The following is an 11,582-nucleotide window of genomic DNA, read 5'->3' as shown; positions in this document are numbered from 1 at the left end:
GTGCATGGATCTGTGTTGCCTTGTGTCAACGATTCAGGCTGGTAGTGGTAATAGAGTAATGGTGTAGGGGATATATTTTTAGCAAACTTTGGGCCCCTTAATACCGACTAAGGTACACTCGGGCAGGCTTTTAAACAATGCTATCTATTGATGGCTGCTTTGAGTAGGATAACACACCATGTCAAAACTCTCAAACTGGTTTCTGGATTATGTCAAGACGTTTACTGAATTCAAATAGCTTCCATCATGCCCATGGATAAAAATCTGTGAAGTATTTCCAGCACCTTGTTGAATCCATGCCATGAAGAATTGCCTCAATCTTGCCTCAATGATTACCGCCCAGTAGCACTCACCCCCATCATCACTAAGTGCTTAGAGCGACTGGTCCTAGCACACTTCAAATCCTGTCTCCCCCCCACCCTGGACCCCCACCAATTCGCATACCGCCGGAACAGGAGCACAGAGGATGCAGTCTCCATCGCAATGCACTCTGTCCTCTCACACCTGGACAACAACAACACCTACGCCAGAATGCTGTTTATAGACTTCAGTTCAGCATTCAATACAATCCACCCCTCACAACTCATCAGGAAACTGACAGACCTGGGTATCAGTTCCCTCATCTGCAAATGGTTACTGGACTTCCTGACCAACCGCCCCCAACATGTCCGGCTGGATAACCGCTGCTCATCTACCATCACAATGAACACCGGTGTACCACAAGGCTGTGTGATGAGCCCTTTCCTCTACTCCCTCTTCACCCACGACTGCAGACCTGCTGATGGTTCCAACACCATCATTAAGTTTGCAGATGACACCACGGTGATTGGCCTCATCAGTGACAACGATGAGGCCGCCTACAGGGAGGAGGTGGATCGTCTGGCTGAGTGGTGCGACAGAAACAACCTGCTGCTTAACACCGAGAAGACCAAGGAGCTCATCGTGGACTACAGGAGGAATGCTGACCCACATCCACCCATCCACATTAAGGGGACGGCTGTGGAGCGTGTGAGCAGCTTCAAGTTCCTGGGAGTCCACATCTCCGAGGATCTCACCTGGACGACCAACTGCTCCAAGCTGGTCAAGAAGGCTCACCAGCGCCTCTTCTTCTTGAGGACTCTGAGGAAGAACCACCTGTCCTCAGACATCCTGGTGAACTTCTATCGCTGCACCATCGAGAGCATCCTGACCAACTGTATAACAGTCTGGTACGGGAACTGCTCTGCCTCGGACCGGAAGGCACCACTTCCTGCCATAAAAGACATCTACAGGAAGCGGTGTCTGAAAAGGGCTGGGAAAATCATCAAAGACCCCAGTCACCCATCACATGGACTCTTCACCCTCCTGCCCTCTGGGAGGCGCCACAGGAGCCTCCGGACTAAGACCACCAGGTACCGGAACAGCTTCTTCCCCACAGCTGTCAGACTCCTGAACTCTGCCTCCTGACATCTGACCCACGTTAAACTCATGGACTGAACATACACACACCCACAATGGACAACTGTACCCTCAAACACAATAATAACATGGACTGAACCACCACTCACAACCACTAGCACTTTATATAGCCTCTGTAGAAACTATCTACACCCTCACTTATCTTAACTGCACTACTGTATAGCTCTGTGTAAATAATCATTCTGTACATTCGATAATTTTTAATCCTACAACTGTTTACAACTTGCATAGTTCCCATTTCTGTATAGCTGTATATCCCAGATTCTGTAAAGTTATTTATTTCATATTCTGTATAGTTTTTCATATTTATATCCTGTTCATAGCCTGTACATAGCTTGTACTCACTACAGCCTGTACATACTTATAGTTATAGAATATTCACAACATACTTCATACCGTGTACATTATAACATACCATAATAGACCCATTTCTGTAATATACTCACATATCTATATTATTGCTAATATATATTGTAATATATCTATATCACTAAAGCACTTCTGGATGGATGCAAACTGCATTTCGTTGCCCTGTACCTGTGCATGTGCAATGACAATAAAGTTGAATTCTATTCTATTCTATTCTAATTGCAGCAGTTCTGGCGGTCCAACTTAGTATGAGCAAGATGTGCCTAATAAAGTGTCTGGTGAGTGTACTTCAATGATGGAAGTCCACTTTTACCACAAGATGGCGCAAGACCACAAGCTTGTCTCTACATTTACACGTCCCAAAGCTTGACAAAATAGAAACCAGTCTCATCCTTTCCTCTGCTCCTCTTTTTTCCCTGTATTTTTCCCTGTTCAGCTCCCCTTTTCCTTCCTGATAGTTATCCCATGTATTCTGTTCCTCCTCACCTTATCTCCTTTGTCTTCCCCAACAAAATTTCAGCAGAGTCGTGGGAGTAAGCGCACTGCACGAAGAACACATCTCTTTCAGTCTTTATGGCAGTATGCTTATGCCTTGTGATGTACAGTGTTGAGGTTCTAAATGGATTAGACAGATGAGCCTCCTCCTTTTGACTTTTTTCTATGTAATGTAATTTGTAAGGTTTTTAGTGTGCCTACGAACTGTATCGAAGCAAGACAATAATGGTGCTCACTGAATAGAGTGTTTTTTTTCTTATGCATTCTTGCAGATAGACATAAATCATCAATGCTTTTATGTGCAACGTCTCCTCCATCCTTCTCTTTTGGACAACAAAAATATATTTTACACAGTGCTGTGCATAAGTATTGAGCCAGCCCTCATTTCTTTGTAGAAGAAGTGGTGGGCCTGCAAACTATTTACAGCAGATGGACAATATATGAAAGTCATCTCCTTAAGAAACAGGAAAACAAAATCCAGCAAAGACCTGATACAGGACCTAAGAGATGCATCTGACCCTTCAATTGATCTATTTACTGTTTATTGAAGCCTCATCAGAAATTGTGGCTGTCAGTAAACAGTTCTTAAGCAGAGGAAAAAGGGAAGAAAAGTCTGAGGTATGTCAAATTATACTTATATTGATTCTGTTCATCTGGACGTAGTGTTTTCAGTGGGAGAAACGTTTTGTCACTCATCCAAGTGACTTCTTCAGCTGACTGCAGGTTTCCCCAACCTTATAAACAGTACATTTGCATAATGACAGAAACTAGCACCACTGAAGGAACAATGGGCTGTGAGGTCAGTTTTTTGGTCATTAATATGCTAATTGTCATGACCAATGATCAACAACCAATGTTGACCAAAGACATATCCAAGAACTGGACTGAAAATCTGTGACAACAGGTCTTACGAAGTGATGAATTTGAAAGTTGTGCTCCAAATCGTTGTCTATAAGTATGGAGGAGGTCAAGGAGGGAGGTATAACAGTGAGTGTCCAGAGCCATCTGTAAAGCATGGTGGAGGGTCTGTCATGGTTTGGGGTTGCATTGCAGCCAATCTTGATGAAAATCTTGATGGACCCAGAAAAGTACCATCAGAGTTTGGTCCACCATGCATTACCACTGGGAAAGTATCTGACTGGCAATGGGTTCATTTATCAGCATGACAGTGATCCCAAACTGCAAATGCAGTAACAGCATACTTGTACAAAAATTCACACAGTGAAACACTGTCATGGATTTCCTCCCTCAAGCCTGGACCTCAAGATTATTGAAGCAGTATGCGATCATCTTGACAGAGAACAGATCAAAATGCACCTAACATCCAAAGAAGAGCATTGAACAACCTTCAAGAAGCTTTGAGAAGTATTCTGGGCGATCGTGGCTGAAGAGTTGGGAGTTCACCTTGTAATCAGATGGTTGCCGGTTCGAGCCCCAACTTGGACAGTCTCGGTCGTTGTGTCCTTGGGCAAGACACTTCACCTGTTGCCTACTGGTGGTGGTCAGAGGGCCCGGTGGTGCCAGTGTCTGGCAGCCTTGCCTCTGTCAGTGCGCCCCAGGGCAGCTGTGGCTACAATGTAGCTGCCATCACCAGTGTGTGAATGGGTGGATGACTGAATGTGTAACGCGCTTTTGGGTCCTTTTACTACTACTAGGGAGTAGTAAAAGCGCTATACAAATACAGGCCATTTACCATTTATTCCTGAAGGCTGCTTTTTTTTTTTTTTTACCTTATATACTGTTTCCATTCATGTTTGCACATTTCAAGAAACCTTCAGAGTGTGCCAGTATAATCCTACTTAAATGTTCAGATTGCCGGTACATTTAAATAATTAACATTCAGTCTTGAGCTGTAGTATTTAAGAGCTGTAGCCCAGTTGGTCCTGATTTTCTATCAAAATTGCAAGAGAAAAACATCTTTTTATTTAACTGGATGGCTGTTATGTAACAAATGACTTAAAAAGTCCAAATTCGACTGTGTATGCAGCTCACCTGTTTGTCTGTTGGCTAAACAGAATTCTGAATAATTCTGAATAAATAATAATTCTGGGAACCCTCACTTTGATTCTCTTGCTGTAGGTAAACCTACAAAGTTGCAGGTATTTAACAAACTCACAGGACTGCTGCAAACAGCTGGAACTTAAGCTTTCCTATGTTTTGTGAAACATTGATTACATTTGTTTTTAGTAACTCTGATTAAAAACATATAACCCATCTGTGGTCTGCTGGCTTGTGTCCAAAGATGGTCCTCATAGTTGAAGCACTGATGACAGGACTCACAAACACTGTAGTGTTTCACCAGAAATGGTAACAAAACCTAAATGTGTGTATTTTTTTCTATGATAAAGAAATCAGTGCAGCAAATTTTAGTTTCATAGTAAATATGTAGGGGAAAAAAACAGAAAACCATTTAATTTGATGAGAGAGTCATAAAGTTACCACAGAACCAGATCCAAGTCAGCAAAAATTCTCTATATTATGTTAAATATAGAGGGATAATATAGATGGATATATAAACCCCTCGTAACAACAGCGAATGCACTTTTGAGAGTATAGTGGTGCAAAAACGATAGGTACAGATCCACAGAGAGGTGAAAGAAGCAGTATGGTTAGATGAGTCATCCTTTGTCATATTCTCAACAAGTGAGGAAATGCATGTTTGGCATCCACCAGGATAACAGCATAGGCCTGAGTGCTTGATCTGAACAGTGAAACAATGCAGTGACTCTGCTGCTTAAGCTTGAATCCATTGAATCCATCCACTGCAAATCAGCGTGCTTTAAATATACAGTATCGTGCTTTCTAACAAACCGAGAGCGAGTCAAATTTACTGATGAGCACACTATTATGGTGATCACATCACAGAGGCTTTGCCTCACATAAATGCTGCGAGTTGTAGAACAGTCAGAAGTATTTCAACAGGGCATATTTCTGCTTCTGAAACAGCAACTAAATGATTTTCAGTAGCTTTTTTTCCAGGGTAAATGTGCACTGTAGCTTTTACAAAATAACTCCCTTGGCTGTGACAGGGCTGTGAGGTTGGTGTGGGAGGGAACTGGAAGAAACTGGAGTGAACTGGAGCATCTAGAATCGATTCCCTCTCTTTCTTTATTATCTCTTGTTCCTCTCCAGGAAGACATGAACCAGATCAGACAACGGGGGAAATCACTCCATTGTCTGTATGCGTGTGTGCGTGCACATGCTTGCGTGCCATCACGTACTGTGTGCATGAATGTGTGTGATCCTGTATAATCTTTGTGAGGAACAGTGGGAGTTTAGGAGCATCGGGTGAGGGTATGACCTGGTTATATTAGGGTTAGGACCTGGTTTGAGGTTAATTAGAAATAATTAGTGTGTGTAGGGCTGTGTAGAACCAAAGGTTAAAGACTGCAAAGGCACTAAAATAATTGTGTGTGTGTGACTTGTGCATGCACATGTGCACATATCTGTGTATGCACAACTATGTTAATGTAAATGCTGTTAAACCGTATGTGCATGTATATGCCTATGATGTGTGGGTGTGATTCACTCTGTTTGTGGTGGGTGTTTTGAAGTGGCTTGAAGGGCATAAATATAGATTTGATGCTTTCTCTCTGAATTCGCAGTGTGAGTGTGAAGAGTACATGTTAGCTGTCGAAGATGTCTCCATTCATGCGCTTACTTTTGATCTTTTTTGCCACTGTAGTGTACATTTTTGAAAAATTAGATGTGAAATGAAATTTCATGATAGGTAAACAAAATAATTACCAAACCATTTGTAATATTACTGCATTTTACACATGTATTTCTTGGGGATACTGGCAGAAGAATCTTCCAGACCAACCGAATCAAGAAATCGCTTAAATAGGGGCAAGGTTTAAATAGCAGTTTGCTGATCTGGACCATTCTGGTGTGTGCTAACACAATACCACAATCTTACCAGGAGAGGAGATCCCAGGAAATTCCCCTTAAGAGAAACTGCAAAAAATTCAAGAGCTACATTTCAGACTCTTCAGGCCTCAGCATGTTAAAGATCATGACAATCAAAGAAAGACTAGGAAAGCCTCTTTTCTCTGGAAAAAGAGAAGTTGTATCTTAACAAACCACAAGAACTCTGGAGCAATGTCATTTGAACAGATTGGAGATTGGTTGGCCATAATGCACAGTGCCACGTTTGGCAAAACCAAAATACAGCCTAACAGCACAAATACTTGATTAAAAATGTCAAGCGTGGTGGTGAAGAGGTCATGATTTGGGCTTGATTTGTGGCCACAGGAGCTGGGTACTTTACAGTCACTGAGTCGACAGTTAACTTCTTTGGATAACAAAGAATTCTTGAGTCAAATGTGAGGCTGATAAACCTTGGACAATGATCCCAAGCACAGCAGAAAATCTGCAACAGAAATGCCGAAAAAGAAAAGAAATAGCTCAAAGTTCAGACCTCAACCTGACTGAAATATTATAGATATTATAACAAAATGACAACTGAACTAAAGCAATGTTGTAAAGAACAGTAGGCCAAAATATTATATATTACATATATTAGCTTCACACCCTGTACCTGTATACTTTACATTGCTTCGCCAAATGGTCAACCACATAACCACAGTCTGTAGTCTGAACATGACCTTTTACCGGTTTCCACGATTACAACACCTAGCCGTTAAAATTACAGCCTTTAATATTTAACGCCCTGAACATATCTGTACCCTCTGTAACTGGAGAATGAACGTGGAGTTGTGTCTGAGTACACACACGTGTGTGTCAGTGTGCCACATCAGATACTTTTACTGACAGAATACGAGGGTGCATGAAAGTGTGTGTTAGTGCGTGCATGCATGTGTGTGTGCAACCTGATGCTGCTTCTCGCACTCTATCTGTATTTAGCATCAGTTACCATCGGGTAGAACAATTAGTCACTGAGGAGAGAGGCCAAGCAGGAGGAAGTTTAATGTGTAACACACAAACCTGTAGCTAATTAGATCATTTATTTAATTAATTACTTTCCAAGAGAAGAAATAGAGAAGCAGTAAGGTCGAAATATATGCTTTTACTGATATGCAAATCCCATTTTAACCGTGGTGATTAAAACAGATACTTTGGTCCCATTTATTTAGCTGAATCACAGCTAAATAGTTTGACAGGAATAAAAATTATTTTTGCACTAACAAGGTGGTTCTGCACATCACAGTGTGCAGTATGTTCTTTTTTCTGAGAAAACTGGATAACTGGAGGACAAAAAAAGAAGTGACAGCCCCCCGCCCCCCAAAAAAACCTCCACAGCAGTGAGTATAAGACCTGACGCACAACATGAGAGATGCAGAGAAGACCTGAGAAAAAGCTGAAAGTCAAAGACAAAGGTGTAGCTAGTCATTTTGATTTTAATCGAATGAAGAAATTGTAAAAATGGCCATAAAATCCAAATTGGAAAAAGTAGCTACTAAACAGGACCCACTCAAAATCAGGCCAGCAAAGAAAAACACAGCTAATGTTAACATAACATAACTGACGTCCCCTAGCGACACACAAGAGTATATATTGATATAGGAGACACATAAAAAGGGGAAAACTAACACAAACAACAACCAAAAAGCCCTAACGTAGCATAACAATTTTTTTTACAAACCAACATTTATCATATTTATCATATTTATATAATCACATTTGCCATGACCCTCTCAACCAGCCAACCAGTCCTCTTGAGCTTAGGGAAACACAAGTAGCATTTGAGCCAATGGTGTTGAATTTGATGGAACTGTGAATGCAGATCAAATTTTAGATCTGTAAATCACACTGCACACTGTGCACACACCGGAAATTGAGTAGAAGCATACCTGGAGAGAGAAAACACAACATGCAATGCTATCAGTCATGGATTGGCCTCCCCAGAACCTTAACATACCAAGGAACAAATATCCAAAGAAGAGCTTTGAATGTCCTTCAAGAAGGACATGGAGAGCCATATCTGAAGGCTTCTACTTTCACTGGTTTTTTTTCGCCCTTCCTGACACAACTCCAGAAATAGTTGTGCCTTCTCCCAGGATCAAACTAGAGAACTACTGTTTGTTAGGTGAATTTATAAACCACTACACTATGGAGCCAGTCAAAGAAATGACTAAAAAACTGGCCTAAGAGAGATGTGTAAATGTGGCCATTGCAAATATTTAAACATACTGACTTTCAACCTCATTAAAACTGTACAAAAATTTTAAAAAGATCAAAATCAGGCCACTTCTATAAAATTGTTGCGACTCATAAACAAGTACCACAAGTGATAACACCTGACTCATCTCCATGTCACGATTAAAATGACAAAAGGGAATTAAATGTCGCAAAGGACTCTTTTACACTTCAACCTAGTGCACATATAAAGGTATAGGGCTGTTTTTCACAATCTTGCTTGAACATATATTCTTTATTCTTGCTCTATAATTAGCTAGTAATATCTGGACTTGTTATTGCCCTGTTGAAGGTGCACCTAAAGTCCGTATGTGCTGCTCCTAATGCGAACTGTCACTATCGCGCTCTCTGCTCCTTGTATAATTTTAATTTGTCCCAGGATGCCTCTCTCAGGTCTTAAGTCCTTTAAGACACCACAGGTTTGCAGCTAAATCTAAACAGAAGGCACAGTAATTACTGCACATTTGATGCCCCAATAATCTCCGCTCAAGTATGCGGGGCTATAAACACCCAATCAGCCAGCTGGTCTCTTACCCATGAGCCTGGTGTACAGTGCATTAAGCAAGTGTACACAATAAGCTGAGCTACAGAGTTTCTGTCGCCCTGCCAGCCAGTTGGAGAGGAGCATTATCCCATCAGAGCTAAGCTTCATCAGAGCTTAGGATTGTACTACTGAGTCAGAGTGTTGCTGTTCTTCCTCTTACCTGCTGCTCTCTGCAAAACAGCATGGTTAACTGACTGGCTGACTGGGAACTTATGGGAAACGAGTCTCTGCTTCAGTAACAGAGTTGGTGAAATGGCCTTCCGCAGATCTCCCTCCTCTACCTGTGCAGGTGAGTGCTGCAGACACAGATAGAAAGGCCTTGTCTCTTTCCTTTGTGTGGCCTGTGTGGCCTGTCCCTCCTGTATCTTCACCTAACAAAAGACAGGACCACTGTAGAGTAACCCACCTTTTGTACCTTCCCTGTTCCCCCAGTGTGTGTGTTTGTGTGATTGTGTCAGCAGGCCACGTGGGGCAGCCATCAACAGGCAGCTCTTTACAGCAGGCAGGGTATATGGTTGCATGTGAGTTTAATACAGATATGCAGTCAGGCCCCTCTTGAGCCTCTTGCTGTTCTCAGCTTGTCTCAGAGAGGAAATCCTTTGTCATATTTGAACAGAATTAATCAGTTTTGAGAGATGACTGTTTCTCAGACATGTGCTCTCTCGAGGTAAGCCTCAGGCAGAGCAGTAATCCCAATTTATTTACATGGCTGACTGCTGCTGTGATTCACTGTTAGTCAGGCGAGGAGCCTCCTGGGCCTAAGGTGAAATTTTATTTTTGGGTTTAAACAGCAGGATACTGGCAAGGCAACATTCTCAGAAACTCAGAAAGACATAGGTTAAAAGAAACCGTCCTTTTATGCCCCACCACCCCCACCTGGAGGCGTTCTCTCCCAAAGTCAATAAGAGAATAATGACTGATAATTTATAACTGTCTTTGATCTACTGCCCATGCTACCTTCTTTTTCATTTAATAGTGTGTACAGTATATGTGCATAAAAATACAGACACATGAATGAATCTGAAAGACACAAGCAGAAATCTGTAGTTTTTCTTGGGGGAAAGACATGGTGTGACATAAGGTATTGCCGTTGGTAACTGCAATACCTTATGGTAACTGTGAAGCATGGTGGCTTTGGCCTGCTTTGTTACCTCAAAGCCTGGATGCCTCTAATTGCTGGGAGAAAGCCATTTACCCATATTGTCCATAACAGAGAAAGTCCTTTAGCCAACATTTTGCAAGACTTGTACTGAATAATTTGTTTAATTATTAAGTTATTCAGGTAACATATTGGTACATTAAAAAACTAGTTCTATATGATATTAGACACAAAATACCTTTTACTTCACAGAAAAGTGCCTTCTCGTGGATTAAACATTACCATTATGTAGGCTGGACCATGACTGGTCTTCAAACCATTAACTAAGACTGATATACAAAACCCATCAAGAAATGTGAAATTCATTTTTCATCAAAGGGGACTTTGATATGTGACAAAAATTCTTGTGCAATTCAGCCCAGCTCAGTGCTCAGCTAATGGTGGAAGTCTCCAGCGCTGTAACACAATCATTTTTCCCTCTAATTAGTAGTTAATAACATAAAACCAAATAAGACACTGTTCAGGCAGAGGTGTCCGTGCAATCAGGCAACTAGAGCTGAGGCAGCATGTACTAAAAGCATCAGCATTAAGTCTATGTGCCGTGCTGCTGCCCATTAGCTGTTCTCTGAAAGGTGCCCTTTGTCTCTGCCATTAGAAATCAGTGTGAAAATAGAGAGAGAGTTTATCTTACACAATCATTCTGAGAAACAGACGCTGGATGAAACTGCAAGAGCTTCTGGTATAAAGCAACAAGGAAAGTGAGGAAGCTTTTTCATGTCAGGCACCTCAAAAGAGATACAGCGTCCCAATTTAGAATAATATGTCTCATGGGACACTCCTTGCAGTGCAATCTCTGAACACAAAATACAGAATAAACGTTTTGTATTCACATATTTTCCAATCAATTTTCAGAGTACAGAGATTAAGCTATCACTTTTTCAGATTTGGACCCCCGCATGCTCCCTCTAAGACCCCCTGCTGCTCCCGAGAAACCATTTCATGAACAGTTTGTCATTTGCAAAAAATATATTTAATTACCTGCTGTGTTCTTTTAAGTTGGACTGCCTGTTGGTGTGTATGGCATCAGGGCCATAGGGGACACCTCGGGTAGCAGGGATAACCACAAAGGTGGTTTGGAGTGTATTGAATGGTATTTATTAGAGCCCGAATGAATGATTTTGGCATCTTTTATGGTTTTGGGGGGATACAATATTAGCTTATTAGCAGATATTTGTTGTATAAATGCACAGATACTGTTTGTCCACACACTGAGTTATACTGAGCAGAGAAAATGATGGGGTCATTATGTCACAAGCTAGTTCGCAACTTAATGTAAAGACCGCACTTGACTCATCACCTGCGCGGCTGTGATGCTACTCTGCGATGTGCCGCAGAGAGTGCTGCAAGCAAGGAGTTGGAGCTGCTCTCCTGCTCAAACTGTGTGATGACCATTGTTTG

This window comes from Diplotaxodon limnothrissa, linkage group LG17, assembly GCF_057381915.1.
Source record: "Diplotaxodon limnothrissa isolate DT_005_m linkage group LG17, D_limnothrissa_male_GT1.1, whole genome shotgun sequence".
NCBI classification, from domain to species: Eukaryota; Metazoa; Chordata; class Actinopteri; order Cichliformes; family Cichlidae; genus Diplotaxodon; species Diplotaxodon limnothrissa.
The sequence above is the reverse complement of the archived record's forward strand: the minus strand, read 5'-3'. Positions refer to the sequence as shown.